The sequence below is a fragment of the Lagopus muta genome, chromosome 2 (genome assembly GCF_023343835.1).
Source record: "Lagopus muta isolate bLagMut1 chromosome 2, bLagMut1 primary, whole genome shotgun sequence".
NCBI lineage: Eukaryota > Metazoa > Chordata > Aves > Galliformes > Phasianidae > Lagopus > Lagopus muta.
The window spans coordinates 65,347,163-65,364,366 of record NC_064434.1 but is presented as its reverse complement, the minus strand read 5'-3'; the positions used below and the strand labels follow the sequence as shown (position 1 = coordinate 65,364,366).

Here is a 17,204-nt window from a genome sequence, read left to right as displayed (position 1 = left end):
TTGCTCCGTTTTTTATTATGTAAGTCCTTACCCTGTGCTCATCACTGCGCACCTGCTCCACCTTCGTGTTCCCTCTATCAGCAGACTCACTCTGTCAGAAAGCATGAAGCAAGCTCACTTTTTTTTTTTAATCCTAATTCTGCATGGAAACAAGTAAGCCTAATGCAGTAGCGCAATTGACGTGAGTCTTTGTTGATCTTTCATACCCAGTTAGTAATTTTTGAACATACAGGCCAATTTTAACTGTAAATTACCACATTTCCAATTTCATGAACAGGTAGAATCACAGAACCATAGAATATCCCATGTTGGAAGATGCCTATACAGTTCACTGAACCCAACAGCTGAGTAGTGGGTTAGAAATAACAGAAAGGTCTTTCAAAATTCCTAAGCTCTAGTATGAGCTCAAGCCTGATTAAACCCCACAAAATCCATATGATCTCTCAAACTCGTTATACAAATATCTGCAAAGCTATCTTCTCCATTGTTAATGCTTGTAGAAAAGCTTTCCTGATTTCTTTCAATCCTGGGAACGTTTTGTTGTTGGATGGAACTGAGGAATGTTTATAACACGAGACTCTGTGTGGTATTCCAACTGTATTGACCAGCCCAGTAAAATATATTACCAGTCTGCAGAGATCTTGGCCCTTGAGCAAAGTACTGGTTTTCACCAAATTTACTATTCAGTAAGTTATATGACATGAAATAACAAGATAAATATTAGGGATGGGTTTATCCCTACAGCTAAAGGAAGATTTTAAGGGACTGTACAGTCCGTCTGTTGCGCACTTTTTATGTTGAGGTATTTGTTCATTCGTGTGCCCTTGTATCAAAGCTATATTTTCATCATCTTGCTTATCAATTTTAAAAGACAGTTACTCAACTGAATTGCAAGAGGAAGTCTATCTTGAATGTGAAGTGTATTGCAAATATGGAGGTTACTGCTTCACGAAAACATTAAGACAAGAAGTCTGGCAAGACACTTTCAAAAGTTGAGTTGCAATCCATTCTTTCATAATGGTGGCAACAAACATTTTATTTTAATTAATTGCCCATCCAAATAATGAAAGCTTTTTTTTTTTTTTTTTCCTGAGAAAACTTGTTGGCTGTATTTTTGAAAGATTGGTGCAAGAGAGACCTTACTCTGGAACTTACTATCTTAATATACCTTAATATCTATATCCAAAATAGCTGGACAGGTTGCATGGTTTGGTTGGTATTTAACACAAATACAAAAGGCAGAACCCCATAAATTGTCCCTTGTACTTGCTGAAAATTATGCTGGACTGCAGTATTTCAGGGCAAAGTGGTAAATTGCTTATCATTGTTTAAAAAGTAGGCTTGTTGAAAATAATGTTGAGTGTTGGGATGTTATTTAGAAGAGGATTCTATGCTAGAAAGTGCGAACCCACTAAATTTTGTATGATGTAAGTATTAATGGAAATACTGGATTATTTTAGTTATAGATATCTACAGAAATAAACTTAAAGGCTGCAAAATTTGATTCTAGATGGAGCTCTAGCATGGTCCAGTAAAGTAACTGTGGCATTCCAAATGCCAATCAGAACGATAGAAGTCTGTGTTGGGAAATATTAACGTACCTGAAAAATATTTCCAAAATATCTCTTCCATTATTTCATGTTTTGTTTTAATGAAGAACCTTTTGGGGAAATTGCTATGCTTGAATAGCATGAAGAATGTACATGACATTTTATTTCATTCACCTGTGACCCTGCCTATTATTCTCCTCAGCAGTTCAGGAATGAAACATTTCATAAGCTATTTGCTCTTTACTGGCCAATTAATTATTATGTACCTCATTTCTTTTGTTTAGAGGTTAAATTAAAATAACATATTTAGTTTTCTGTGAGTTTGGGGCTACTCTATAATTTTCTAGGCTATTCCAAGGTGTGTATGTTAGTGTAAGATAACGCTGGCAGGTCACTAAAAGCATTTGCTTCTGCCTCTTACTTCACAACACCCCCAAGGCATGCGTTATCTCGTAGTACCACACATCTTGTTAAGCCTTACATTTTCTGCAGTTGATGGACAAGCTTACTGTCAGGGTCTTAGCAGAAATGCTACTTTTATATGTTTATAGCTTTCCCATTGTCTACAGTTCAGTGCTAAGATGCACATCCATTGTATATCGAATGTGTATAATAGAAAGGCACTTAGACCGAAGTCAAGAAAAGGATCAGGTTAGTAATAGTTTTCTTTGAAAAACCATACAATTGCAGATAGATTTTAAGTGCAGAGCTGCTAGTGCTGTGATGGCCCAAAAGCAACACCAAGACCACCACCAATATTTCAAATTATTTTCTCACTTAAGAAATAATTTCAGTATAGAAGACACTAGTAAAACACAATTTACAAAGACTTGGCTGTAGGTTGACTTCTCAATTATCATATGCAGAAATACCCCAACTATTGGGAAGGCCTCACAGAAGAAACCAGGTGTTTCAATTAATTGGCATTTTATATTTCTAATATAAGATCTTAGATAAGTTGAATTAAATAAAAAGATCTTTTCAGTGAGGTTATCCAAATGGCTTAACTGAAGGTCATTCTTAACATGGTGATTCTGTGATTCTGTGATTCTGTAACATGGACCTAAAGCCTGATTTGTTGCTCTGAGGCGTTAGATACTGCTCTCCAAGAATTATACATCTTAAATCTCTGTATGCTGCTATGTGTACACATCCTTAGCCATCATTATGTAAGAATAAAACCTTTAAGTGGATCCCATAGAAACAATGATATCAAAAATCAGGGAAACACATTTTCTTTAAATGAAGGTTTCTCAAAAAATACCAAGCGTGTGCATTCATTCCTTCATTACATCTGTTGTAATAACACTAGTCCAGGTGGCCTGTATTATAAATACATAAAATCATGTTTTTGTATTATGTAATATTATTTCCTTTTGGAAGGTTGTCTGTTTTCATCAGGAAAAGGTGTTGTGTAATTTTTCTGGTATGTGTGTATTGAGCAGATGGCTAGATAGTTAATTCAAGAATCCAGGATGCTGGACAAGCTAGTGGAAATAGTTGTTAATTTTGACTTTCTGATCTTACCTTAAGAAGGAACAGGCACAAACCATATTCATGGAACTAGACACTGACTCCTTGAGTGCCAGAATCCCTGAGCAGTGGCTCTATAAAATGAGGTAAACATAAGCACAGATTTAGTTTCTAAATTGTTCCTGAAGCATGAGATTAAACAAAATGTTGCTGGTGGAACTATAGCTTTGAAGTTCTGGACCATTTTGAATTTGAAAAAAACAACATTTTGTTAATGGAAAATACAGATAATTTGAATTGTAAATCAGTTTCCTTTTCCTTTAATATCTATCAGGTTTTCATGAAATACAATTTTCTCATATTGCAGCTGAGAATCATGATGTACACTTGATTCTCCAGTGAAATCCTCCAGCACTTATTACAACATACGGAAACACATTAAAGTCTTTCTCCATTTGGCAAACATGATTTTTCCACTTTAGTACAAGCAATCAAGCACTACTTCTTTTTATTTTGCTGCTTATAGAAAAATTCTGACCTTTTGCGTATCCAGTAATCTGATGGAAGTCAGAAGGAGCTTGTAGAGCATTGTTGTGGCACATAGCTGCAGTAAACATACTCCATAAATGTAGCACAACATAAGAATCAAAACGAGGTTTACTAATGATCCTTATTTAATAAAAAGCTACAGTAATAGCCCCCAAATACTGCATTAAGACAACCGGGAGCTGTAGTGGTTTGGGGCCATCCATTATTGTTGAGTGCTTTTAATACAGTTTGCAATAGTAACCTTTCTTTGTTTTCTGTGTGAGCTGGCAGGTTGCCTTTGAAGCAGAAGAACAAAAGTACAGTGGAGTCATACACTAACAGTGCCTATTTCCTTTTTTCTTTCTGCATTAAATTCCCAGAAGCAAAGAAAGTCAAATTCTTAGAGGAAAGGAGAAAAAAAAAAAAGACATTTTACACCAGATTATAATTATTTCAAGGTAAATGGTATATTGCTATTTAACTGTAATCCACTGGTATATTTTTTCTTTGATTTATTGAAAAACTCAAAAGGCCAAAATATCGTAATTAATGACAGAATTGAACCACAGGCACGTATGTTCAAGTAGAGGAAATAGACACAGGCTAATAATTTCCTCAGGCTGAGTTTTATATAGAAAAAAAGCAAAGATTCTCTCTCTCTCCCTCCCCCCTCCCCTCAATTAATTATCTTCTTTTTAGGATGCTACTATCTGATTTGCATATAAGTGCCTTCAGGATGCCTCCTGAGGTGGAAAAGGTGAATGTCTTCAAACACATACATTTTTGTTCCTACCCCATGAGCACTCCAAAGTCATGTGGTTTCATAGCTGGAAGGCTTCCAGGTGTGAATGCTTTAGAGCTCTTTGAGATTAGGGAAGCAGATCAGAGGAAGAAATGGTACGCCACGTATTAGACAGTAGTATTATTCTTGTCAATGTTGGTATAATAACATTGTTATTGTTGTTACAAGCATATTATTACATTCATGAAGTGATTATGAGGTTGTTTTTATGGTCAGGAGCAATGTGAGAGGCTGCTTTCTGGTACGAATAAAAGGAAAGTGAAGATATTTGGAGAAAGGGAGCAAAAATGAAGAGAAATTTCAATAACTTGCTTTGTGACAGTGAGGCTTTAAAGGCATGGAAGAGAAGATTTAAAAAAAAAAAAAAAAAAGAGAAGAGAAGAGAAGAAAAAGAGAAGAGCTTGAATTTTGTTTCCAGAGTGCTGTGAAGAGAGTCAAGATGTAATTGTAGCCAGAGAAATGAGGGAAAAAGAATATAGATGGAATGCATTCGAAAAGTAATGAAAGAGGGTGGCCCAGAAGGAGGTGAATTACTGCAGTGGAATGTCTCAAATGAAAAATACTGAGATGTGCGCTCTGCTTGTCTAGTGACACTTGATGACATAGAGCTATATGAATTCACATAGTAGATGTCAGAAACCTGCAGGTAGGCCCTAATTCTGAGCAGCTGTAAATTAATATATCTCTGCTGGAGAAAATGGAGCCATACCCCTTTCCATGATCTGGCTGTGTTAGTAAGCAATTTCACATATAATTAGATTATCAGAATGCAACATAACTATCACAGAAGATGAATTTTTCAATTTACTTGTTAAAAGCAAACAATAAGCCCAACAAGATCTGTTTCTTAGAATAGTAAATAAATGCTGTGCATGTTTATTCTAAAGAAATACGTCATTTGCACTGCAGTCATTAATTCCGTCATTAAACTATGCCAGTTCAGAGTTCTTAAAAGCAGACATGTCAGAAGGCTTCAGGTAGTGGTACCTGGAGGGACTGAGTCAAGCTATCCTGACATGTCAAGAAACCTTGCTCCTTCCAACAGTCGTACTCAGACACACTGTGATTTGTCTTCTTGCAGAGGTTCTTTTGAGTCAAGACTGAGTTATGGATGTGTTGTAATCAAGCATAAAATATTTTTATGCTGAGGTTTGTTCTACTTCCATGTTGTGCAAGAGTTACAGCTTGGAGTGGTCCTTCTGAACTAGAGCATGTGCAGATTTTTTTTTTTTCCCTGGGTCCTAAGTCTTACATCTGTTTTGCTGACTGTGCCAAGAAAAAGGGTGAACAGCAAGGGCTTCAGCTTAGTGCCGTCTGGTGTTTTGCTCAAGTTGTAGTCTTCTATTATGTATCTATTAGCAGTGGGGTTTACGACAGTTTTGTGTCCTAGGAGCGCACTGTACATCTATACCTGTCTGTGTCAAGACTTCTGTACAACCATCCAAGATTTTATGGTCTTTACTGGTAAATCATGTAGATGTTCAGAGAGCAAAAAGCTGGAGAACCTTGCATCTATACTGAAAGTAACATGCCTTTCATGGTGCCTTGTTACATGATTCCATGCTTGTTTAAACCAGACAGAAGATGATTCATATGTATAGAACCTATACTCCATATTCTGAATATGGAATTTCTGTTGCTAAAGTGTTTATTGTGTAGTTCATCAGAAGGATGCAGAGGTGGGTGCCAAACTAGGTTTGTTTCCCTATAAACCAGCTAACATCCTGAGCTCACATTTCAAGGGTCATTTTTGATAGTTTGGATAATCAATCAAAAAAAGTCTGTGATCAACAAACCAGAAAAGGATCCGTTTGAAAGGTCAGGCAAGAAGTCACAGTATTGACTAGATGTATACTCCATGAACACCATTAGCACAAACTGTGTAGCTATTAAAAAACTTTCTTTTTTTCAGAAGAAAAGAACTTGAAACCACATAGCTAGCCTTTGCACTGAAAACAAGGCATATAAATTGAAGGATCCTTAACGGGTGCTCTGGGTTGTAACAAGGGACTCGTGGCATGAACCAGCCCAGCTATCATTGATTTTTGATCAGCAAGCCATGTTTCTTGAGAAGCTATCTGCTTTTCTTCCTTGACAGGTGAAGCGTGATGTTTTCATCATTATTCCAATGCTTTCTTCAGCAGTGTTTACAGAACATTTTGCACAGATGATGCCCCATTCAGGAGAACCAGAACTGAAGGTTTTCAATATTTGCTTCAATTTCTTTCTTGCTTCTTTTCTGAACAATTTTTTAATTTTAATACCCTTTTCAGACAACTCTGCATTGCAAAGCTGGATTCTAAACCTATCCTTCAGGGCTTGGAGATGATGATGGTGTAATTTTGCTACATCTAACATTAGGCTAAGGCTTATCACCAGGTTTTCACTTGGTTTTGCAGTTTGCGCAAAGTTTCTCTGTATCATTTGGTGTCATTATTCCAGCTTAGAAATATCTCTAATTAGAATAATCTAATACAGCTTTTTTAATTATTATTATTATTTTATTTTTGTAGCCTTCATGTTCTGTATTTGAACAGCAGTGTGCAATCCATGGTCAGTTCTTGAACTCAGTCCTGAAAGGAGCATGGGTTGAATTTGCTGACTGCAGTTTCAGTTACTCTCAGATTTTTTCGCTGGAAGCAGGACAGACATTTAAGGTCACCCTCCTTCCTCCCCTCCACCCACCCCCTAAAACAATAATTTCTCTCAGAGACAGATCCTCATACTATGCTTAATCCAGTTACGATGAGGAAACGCACTCTCACTGGCGCCTTGTGCGGAAGCGAGGCGTTCCCTTACAAGAGAGATTTATTCATTATTTTCTGTTCTGCCTGGCACGTATGCTGTGTGACTACATACAGTTGTAAAAAGGAACTGATATACATAGGAGATAATGTGAAGCCAATAAAATGCTTAAAGCAACACCGTAGTTGTCTGAGATATATTATTTATGCTATTTTACTTCCTAGATTGTCGTATTTATGTTCTTTTTATGGAGCTTCAGCTGTTGCCAAATTCGAGAGAAATAAGGTGCAATGTCCTTGAAGCAAGGAATGCCCCTTGCTCCTTTTTATGAGTTTCAGTGCAGCTGAATACCATTTCTTCTTTATGAGACTGTCATGTCAGGACTAGTTTTGCATGTATCAGCTGTTACTAACCTGGACTGGATCTTAGCTGTTGACTGATTTTTTCAGAATCTTTTTCATATCTCAAAAGCTTAGCAAAGTGTCTGCATTGATTCCTGTTTCACTGCTGCCATCTTCTGGAAAATTTTTAGTATTGTTAGGTGATTTTTTTTTTTTAATTATTTTTCTATTTTATTGTTATTACTATTTAGATTTAACCTGACAATCAGGAGGTGAACGAATACATGCTTCTTCTGAAGGGTGGCTTCAGGAACACAGTAGTATGGAGTAAAGTTCATGTATGTAGTGCTGAAGTTATACAAAGATTTTTAAAAAGAATTCAGGGAAAGGTGGGGCCTAATTTCTGTTGTAATTTGGTGTGAATTAGGCACTAAGTAATTGCTTAACTCTCATCAACTTCCCAACCTTCATGTTCAGTAGTTCATTTCAAGAGCCATGTTAATGAATCCATCAGAATTCCAGGTCTTTTTGCGTATATCAGTGTGCAGCTGGATGCTCAAATTTGCAGGGCATGTATGCATAGCAGCAGTATTATCAAAGGGAAATAGGTTTGTCTTACTGTGTGAGGGTGTATTAATTGAGCTCCAAAGCTTCAACAGGCAGAGCTAAAGCCACAAGCAGTAAAATTCCTTCTTTGTGACATTTGTTATGAACAGATAGGTGCATTCAGCAATATCTTTTCCAGACTTGAAATGACTTTAATGTGGTTTCCAACCACCTTTTTTTTTTTTTTCCCAAAAAAGTCAATTTTTGACATCATGCATGTAGTGTGCTACATCTTCTGTAGTATAAAAATATTTTGAAAAGATGTGCTGTTCTACACATTATAGAATGCTTTGTCACACGCTTTCTAAAAGCTTCTCAAAATAAGTATAATTTTCCCCATCGTTGTCCCTGTGGTATGACAAACTGGAAGCCCAGTTCTCTCTTCAGCTCTTCAGAGCTCTCACACAGGTGAGGTGAATATTAGGGACAGGAGCATCTTGCTGTGTTTATCAGCCTGCTGCTGCAGCCATCTGCCAGCTTTTAAATTTATTTGGCTTCCTTTTTGAAAGATAGCTTGGTCAGCATCAGTCTGGGCTTCTCTTCCCAGTGCTCCAGGGGGCAGGATTGTTCTCCTCACAGTAAAAGCTGTGCATTTCTTCTGAGGGAAGTACCTGGGCTTCTCTCAGCTTCCTACTTCTGTTCTGTCCTTTGCAGCCCACAGAGCACAGGGCATTTCAAGCAGGAGCTGGATGAAGGTTGCCAATTCACATAAATCAGCAAACAGGAAATCCAGGGAGGTCTGAGAGGGGTTGTCTGCCTGTTTCACCAGATTATCCCTAGGTTAATGCAGCCTGATGCAAGGCAAGCTCCAGGAAGCTCTGTCTGTCTACAGACACCAACTCACATCACTCACTGCAGAGGCTCTGCGTGTGCCTGCTGCCATTTAAACCTGAGGCAGTGAGCCCGTGGGTTGTTTTGGAGAAGTCAGGAGAGGGGCTTTCACTTTTATATTCAAAAGAAAGGCATTGAAATCTCAAAGACATTTTGATGCAGACCTACTCTTAAAGCTTTTAATGTTTATAGAAAATTGCTTCTTATAATATTGATGGTAAATTGCTTTTAGATTGCAAAAGCTACACAAAATCTGCAGCTACGTGTCTGATACCATGTTTTGACAGATTGTCATGCACCTCACAAAGGTTTAATTTTAGATGAAATATGAATAGTAAGAGAATGTACTTCATTGTAAGGAAAAAGACCAAAATTACTCTGTGAGCACTACCGTGCTTTTCAGTTGCATTATATCTGTTAAAACAGGTGTCATTAAAAATGGATGCTTTTTCTACTGTGGCATTTATCTTCATTGTTGTATTTGCTGGTTTTCTGTAACTGACAGTTGGCAAAGCCACAAATCCTAAGTGCATGTAGCTGCTGCAGATGGTAAATATTCCGATTTAAAAGGTTATTGCTTGTAAGCACAAAACATATGAAAAGATAGGGCACGTGGCTGGTGGTCACACACTCAGTGCTGGATAGAGAAGTGCCAGAGGCAAAGTCAGCCCAGTATTTAAAATGTGTGGTTCACAGCAGTGGCACAGCAAGGAGTGTGACATTTGGTTGTGTGGTTTTTGTTTAGTTGGTGTTTGTAGTTGTTTTTTAAGGATTGACTGACTTTAGATGGAAATAAGTAATAAAGTACACTGTTTCAAAGTAAAAAATGCTTTGTAGTTGTTTCTGGAGATTTGAACTCCAGCAAAGAGTCAGATTGCTTTCTTACTCAAAATAAGAGTATATACAAAGCTGCTCTGAAAGTAACACCTCCTATTTTATTATGTTGGCCTGCAACATCAGAGGCAGATGTTTGTGGTATGACAGTAGAGGTAGAATCTTCCCACCGATACGCCACTACATGTTGTTGCTGTGTGAGAGACAGCAGCAGAGGGGCAGTCTGACAAAATGGCATCTGACACGGAGGTGCAGACGAAGCAAAGGTGTGAAACTGAATTTCTCCATGTGGTAAAAATGGCACTTACTGACATTAATCAACACTTGTTGAATGTTGATGGAAACCAAAACCAGTGGATGTGAGCAGTGGGTGGTGCATTTCAGCAGTGGCAAAAGCGACAGCAGATCACCTCCTTTGGTGCAGATTTTTGCAAGTGTGGAATGCAGGCTCTTGTTCATTGCTGGTGAAATGTATAGCTAATGGTGGTGACTGTGTTGAAAAAGTGTTTTGTAGCTGAGAATTTGCTCTATCAAATGGTGTTGTTGTGCCTTTTTGTATCTCTTTGTAGTTTCCATGGAAATAAACAGGAGGTATTTCCTTTGGAGCAACCCATGTATGTATGGTAAAACCTTTTCCAGTCAAACATGATGTCAGGAGTGTTTTTTTTTTTACAGAATCACAGAACCACAGGCTGGCAGGGACCTCTGGGTCCACCTCCTCCAACCCCAGCTCAAGCAGGGACACCTGGAGGAGGCTGCCCAAGCCTGTGTCCAGGCTGCTTTTGAAGATCTCTGAGGAGGAGACACCTCAGCCTCTGGGCAGCACATTCCAGCACTGAGTTACCTGCACAGTATGGAAGTGTTTCCCAGTGTTCAGAGTATCTTGTGTTTCAATTTGTGCCATTGCTTCTTGTCCTGGCATTAGGCACCACTGACAAGAGCCTGGCTCCATCCTCTTTGTCCATAAATACCTTCAGGAATTTGTAGATATTTATGAGATCTCCTCAAGCCTACTCAGTCCCACCTGTCTCAGTCTTTCCTCAGAGCAGAAATGCTCTGTCATCTTCACTGGGCCTTCACTGGACTTTTTCCAGTAGCTCCACATCTCTTGTTTTGGAGATCCCAGAACTGGACTCACCGGCCCTTGGTAGAGAAGGTCACCTCCCTCACCCTACCAGAAATACTTGCTTAAGGCATCCTGGGATACCATTAGTCTAAATTGCAGCTAGGGCATGCTTTTTCACCAGGAAGAATTCTTCTCTAGCTATGTATCACTTAGTATTGGGATTATAACTCATCCTTTGTAAAGTGCACTTGAAAGCTATATTTTTTTAAACAGAAATACACTATAAAGAGAGATGACATTGAGTATTATTGGCAGAGCCAATCTACATTGAGACTTTTTAATAGCTTTGATTTCCTTTAAAGCATACTCATATTTTTTTTTCTATGAATCATTTCTCCAATCAGCAGCCTATAGTTTGACTGCAGAAGTTTATTTAGAATTGAACCTTGTGCCTTGTATGCTTATACATTTTTAAAGGCTTTTTTTGGCCAGTTGATCATGTTGTCTGGTGAAAAAAAAGGAATTCTTTGCCATTTCATTGTTTTATTTCTGTTACTATTCAATAAATCATTCTCAAGGCAAAATATACATATATTTGCAGTATATATATATATACAGCTTAAAAAAAAACTGCTACTATGTTGTGAAAAAATAAACAGCCATACATTTGCTCTGTACAATTTTAGAAATTGCTAGCTGGAACTTGCAGGAGCTTCTGAGTTGTCAGTGTCTACTTATTTGCTCTCCCCTGTGTTATTATGTGGGGGTTGGACTCGATGATCTCTGGAGGTCCCTTCCAACCCCTACAATTCTGTGATTCTGTGATTCTGTGATTTTCATTTACTAAAAAAACAAATCATGGATATACTTTACTTCTACTAGGCTGAGTTTTGACTGTATGAAACAGGGTGTGGTTCTTTTGAGTAGTGATCTGAGATTACTTGCAGGGTGTCCAATGTTTAAACGTTGGAAATTTTCTCCCTTACAGTGCTGCTTTGTGATCTCAAACTGGTGTTCTTGAAATCTGTCCACAATGACATTCAGGTTTTCACATCAGTTTAATTGATATCATTGTATTTTAAGGTTTTGTGACTGAGGGGTATTATGAATTAGGCTCCAGTCAATAAGGTAGAAATAGTAGAGCTTTGTTGCTTCGTGGGAGTGGGGTGAGGTTCACTTGCAGTTCCAACGTGCTCCAATGCCCTGAAGTTCAAAGCTATACAAATATCATAGAATGAGGAAATTTTTTGTTTTGGTGTATAATATATAAACAAAAATGTGTTAAAATACATAAAAATGAGTCTACTTAGTTCCATGTATGTCTTAGTTTATGCATTGCTTGCTGTGTATTCCTTTTTAAATTACTTTAGACTTCTATTACAGTAGCATTGCACATGCATTTTCTGACAGCTCTTTAAATAATGAAGTTAACTGCTGTCACCTGTGGTTTATTTCACCTTTAGGTTGAATTGTGGCTGTAACGTAGTGCTCCTCTGTTTTGTTTAGAGGTCTGGGGGTACTTGATTTTAGAGAAAGGAGTGGGTGGGGGTTTTGAAGATTGATTTCCTGAAATACATGTTTTCCTGGAAAAGCTAAATAAAAGTAGTAATCCCTGCATTTTAAATGTAAGGTGATGGATCTGTAATTTTTCTTTGTTCATACAGTCATAGTTTTGAGAGACCTTTGCCTCTCTTGCCTTCTAGTTTTATGCTACGGTCAGGGTGTTGATCCTGCCTTCGTTCAGTAGCTTTAATTTTCCTGATTGTCATCTGTAGTGATTGGCCGAGACAGCCAGCACTGAATGAGTAAAGGAAGATCAAGAAAAAATGCCGAAGAACAGAGAAGCAAAAACAATTTTGATAAGGCTGGTTGTCAGTATATTTGCTATGACAATAGGTCATATCAGATTTCATTCTATGACAAGATTACAAGTTTGATTAAAAGAAAAATTAATTACACAAAAACTTCAAACTACAGAATGTTCTGATAAGGAAATCACCACCATAATATATCCATAAATATATCCACTGGGGGACTGATTTGTAGCTGAAATGTTTAGGATGTGTGCAGCAGCATTGTCTCATTGCTGTCAGCTGGCAGAGTATGCACGCATCACTGGGCAGTGGTCCTGAGGTTTAAAAACTGTCAGATCACAGAAAGTAGTCCATGATCAGCAGAGTATTGCTAGCAGAATTCAATAAGGACTGATAGGAAACCTGTCACAATTCAACACTTGACAGTGACCCAGAATAAATACAAAGACTCCGCTGATACAGCACTGCAACAACACAAAGATTAGCCAAATATAATTAATGGCAAAAGCCACTCCCCAGAAAAGTGCCATGAATATTATTTGGGGATGGGGAGAGAGAAGGGGAAACTCAGAGTTTCTCTGCTCTGTTGAAGAAAATTATATATGTAACGATTATAATACACAATTACTTTCACAAAAAGAATATAGGAAATACTGAAAGACTGTTTTACTCAAGAAATGTGGGCAGAAAGTAGTAGCTGGAAGCTGAATGCATAAAGAGTCAAAGTAGAAATTTGATGCAATTCTTAAAAGTGATTTTGAATGGCCATTAGAACACTGTACAGTAGGTATTAGTTGGTCTTCCCTGGATTTGAATGTTTGTTTTGGCCAAACTGTATGTCACATGCACTCTGTCTAGCTAATAGCAGTGGATGTCAGAGGCAAAACTGAGCAGCCCAAAGGTCAATATAGACTGCACAAGTCCGGTAAGAAATCTGGGGTGCATACCTGAGTTCAGTACACTGAAGCCCCTAACAGTGCACCCATAGTGCTGCAGCTTAAACCTCAGCTATGACTATGTCAGTAAATTTGCCTTTGTTTTGTAGACTCAAGAGGAGGTGAAAGTGTGAAAGAAAAGGAGCCTTCAGTTGAGGAGTAACCTAAAAGTAACAGTAGGGAGCCAAAACTTGAAGCTTTGTGTAGGGATAAGAATGGGAGTATTGAATTGAAGTTGGAAGAAATCTTATTTTAGCAGGAATACTTCACAAGCATTATAGGGAGATATTATCAGTGCTAGAAAAGAAAAATGAGACATATGCAGTAGGCAAGAAAATGAGAGTTATGATGTGTAATACAAAAGAAAGCAAATCTTTGAAAAACAAAAAGACAAATCCTGTTTCCAAAAAAAAACAACAACAACAAAACAATGAACAGCTCAGCATATCAATGACAAACTCCTTTTCCTCTAAAATAAGAGCTACAGTCTGCTCTCACTTCCAGATTTGAAACTTTATAAATGGCTTGATCAGGAATAACTCTGTCTATAGCTCAGCTTCATCATCCAGTGTTTCCTTCAGCACCAGTTGTGGCACTTTGCACAGGCCACGTCGGGAGTGCAAATTCCCTTCAACTGAACAGAGTTTGGACTGATTTTACCTTTTGTTTGAGTGATCATAGAGATGGGAGAATTTTAAAAGCAGGATCTGGATCCCTGTTGAGATTTTTAAAGCCTCCTGTTTTGAGGTCATTTGGATTCAGGGTTTCTGCTTGGACCTATCCATACATTTTTGCAGATATTCCAAAGCCTGTAATAGCATGCGCACAGGTTATATTAATTTCTAGTGTCCAAATCCCTTAAATGCTGCAGGAATTTTCCTGCTAATCCTCATTTTAATGCATAAACCTAAAGGGTAGGTTTAGGACCTTTGGGATTTATTCTTTGTGCTAGCTGTTTTACAACTGAAGAATCTTTCAAGGGTAACAATAGTAAGTGCTAAATACACTGTTCTTGAACAGTTTGTGTTATCATAGAAATCTGCCAGTTTTTCAGTAAATAAAGGGAAAGTGTGACTGTTGTTAGTAATTGCACTACTTACAGTAATTTTTAAACACATTGTAATATTAAACATATGCAAAAGTGTTAAATCCTGGGTGAACAACTTAGATCTTTTTATTTCCAAGGGCAAAATAACAGAGCTAGTGTTAATCAAGCCACAAAATACAAAACGAAATATAAACGACAGCATTTTTGTGGTTGCTGTATTTCATTACTGAAAGTTTATTATATTTTTCATGTTTGAATGTAAAAACTGAATGGAGCTACCACAAACTGCTCTTTGTTGTAAATGATGTGCGTTTTCTTTATGATGCATGCTTTGCCATATAAAAGGCAGTGCTTAATGTGTTTCTGTTGGGAGATGCCTATTTATTCTGACAAACCGATCAGCCTCCAGGGTGTTCTTTTGCCACAGAACTGATTTTACATCTCATCCATTATCTAATCAGATGTGAAAAGAGTATCCTGGCTCAACAAAAAAAAAATCAAGCTTTGTCTCATCACAAGCATGTGACAGGGTCACTCATGGGCTTACTTGCAAGATACAGAGTGGTTAGCGGAGAGTTCAGTTTACACACTTATGCACACTTCCACTAGAGCAGGCCTCTGAGGAAAATGCTAGTAAACACATTGATCCTGCTCGTGAAGGGTTTTTGTTTAAATGTAAGAATAGGAAAGTGGCCTCTTTAGTGAGAAAATGCATTTCACATCCTTAAATAACGCAGAATGAGATTATGGATTTTATTGTTGTAATAAATAGCAACACTTTCTAAACTACACTGTGAAGCAGCTGAAATATCTTTGCAATATGTATGTCCTGGTTTGGTTTGGTTTTGTTTTTTTTCAATCTTTCTTCAATACATCCTCCTTTTTAATATTTATGAAATGTTTAAAACTGCAATTTTAGGAGATTGGAGAGAATAAAGGAAGCTGAGGCATTCTGTGATCATGCAGTGATACTGCGACTGTATACAAAGCCCTTTCAGACAAATGTTTTCAGTCTGACATATTCATAAGAAATAAATTCTGGAAGGAAAAAGAGAATAGGACATACCCAAAGAGGTACAGTTAAGCCAGCCATAGCTTCAGTTGCTACATGATAACGAATCTTGGAGATATTAGATATTCAGAGAGAGTACATCTCTACATGCTTGAACAATGTTCAACAAAGAAGAAAAACTTTTAAGTGCAAATAGTTGTAATTGCATGATACTGGATTATAATATTGCAACCTTCATATAGTATACCTCACAGAAGTGTCTTCCTTGTTACTGTTTGCTAAGAAGCACATAGGAATTAAGAGATCAATGTAAGCTGGAGTAAAGGAAAACATTTTAAATCACTGACAAAATAGTGAGAGAAGTGTCAGGAGAGCAAGTGATTTGATTCGATACTTTTGGAAGGTAGGGCATTCACTCCATTTCTTCACTCCTAATTTCCCTGGCTTTTTGAATAATAGACTCAACCCTTTTGGAATTGCACAATGCTGCTTTTTGTAAAAGCATCATTTCGTTAGCATGACAATGAAATACAACTTTCAGTCGTTCTTAGAAAAGTGACAATAAGGCTTGAAAGACTTCAAAATGAAATTGGAAAAGATGGAATTTTTGTCAGACAAATGTCTCAGTGTCATGTTCTCCTGATATCCTTTATTCATTACAAGCGAATGCAGTTCTGTATCTAAAAATCAAGGCTGTTTTATCAGTCTTGCTTATAATACAGGTCAGAACAGCTTACTGCTGAGAGATCTTTCAGAGTCTAGACTGGCATCAAGACAGCGTGGCTTTAAAACAGCAAAAGAGAGACTCATTTTACATTATTGACTTTCCCTCTTACCTGCAAGGACACAGAATTTAATGCAGCAGTGATGAGTCAAAGATTTTGACACATGTCAAGACAGATATCTTCATTTCAGAGTTTAAAAAAAGGCATTGAATGTGATATGTATGAAGCAGTTTGGATAGGAGAGGCAGCTCAAACTGGGAGAGGAACAATTGTTTTATGCGTCTGCAAAAGAATGAACTCTTATGTAAAAAAAAATGTTACTGAAGGTAGATGAAATCAAAACAGTTGCTAGAAATCTAACAAGGGTCTCGTGGGAGTCCCTTAAAACCCACGCTAAGTAACCTATCATTGCATTCTGACTGTGGACTTCTTAAACCAATTTATAAAAGTCCATATCAAGGGTATAATTCTCTAGAAATCGGTGCTTTTATATAACTTCTATAAAGTGATGATCTCCTAGTAAATTCAGTAATGGTTTTCCATAGAGAATGCATTTGACTCAGAAGTACCAATAGGCTACTTCCTTTAGCAAACACTATAAAGCAGAGCTGCCTGTTTTAGCCACCACCCTTCTTGTATAGATTTTGTTACAGCAGAAACACACGGAGAGGTACGAGTATGATTTTGTCCTGAAACTGCTGGTGTAGCAAAATCTCATTTTTAATAATGGCATTTATTTTATTTCACCGAAGAAGTGTATGATAATAACTGCAAAATTGCCATGTTAATGATCAGATTGTATAAAGAGATGCACAATTTGGAGGATTATGGGAAATTAATGGGATGAGGAGGCCAAGAGATCGTCTGCTGTATGACTCTTCACGGCTGTAATCT

The 17,204-nt window shown here is 37.5% G+C and overlaps 1 protein-coding gene across 5 annotated transcripts in view; it reads left to right on the top strand.

The window, feature by feature from the left end:
• The window catches only part of PRKN (parkin RBR E3 ubiquitin protein ligase), a 691,175-nt gene that overhangs the window by 643,449 nt on the left and 30,522 nt on the right, over window positions 1–17,204 (top strand). The gene's annotated exons all lie outside the window — the stretch shown is intronic.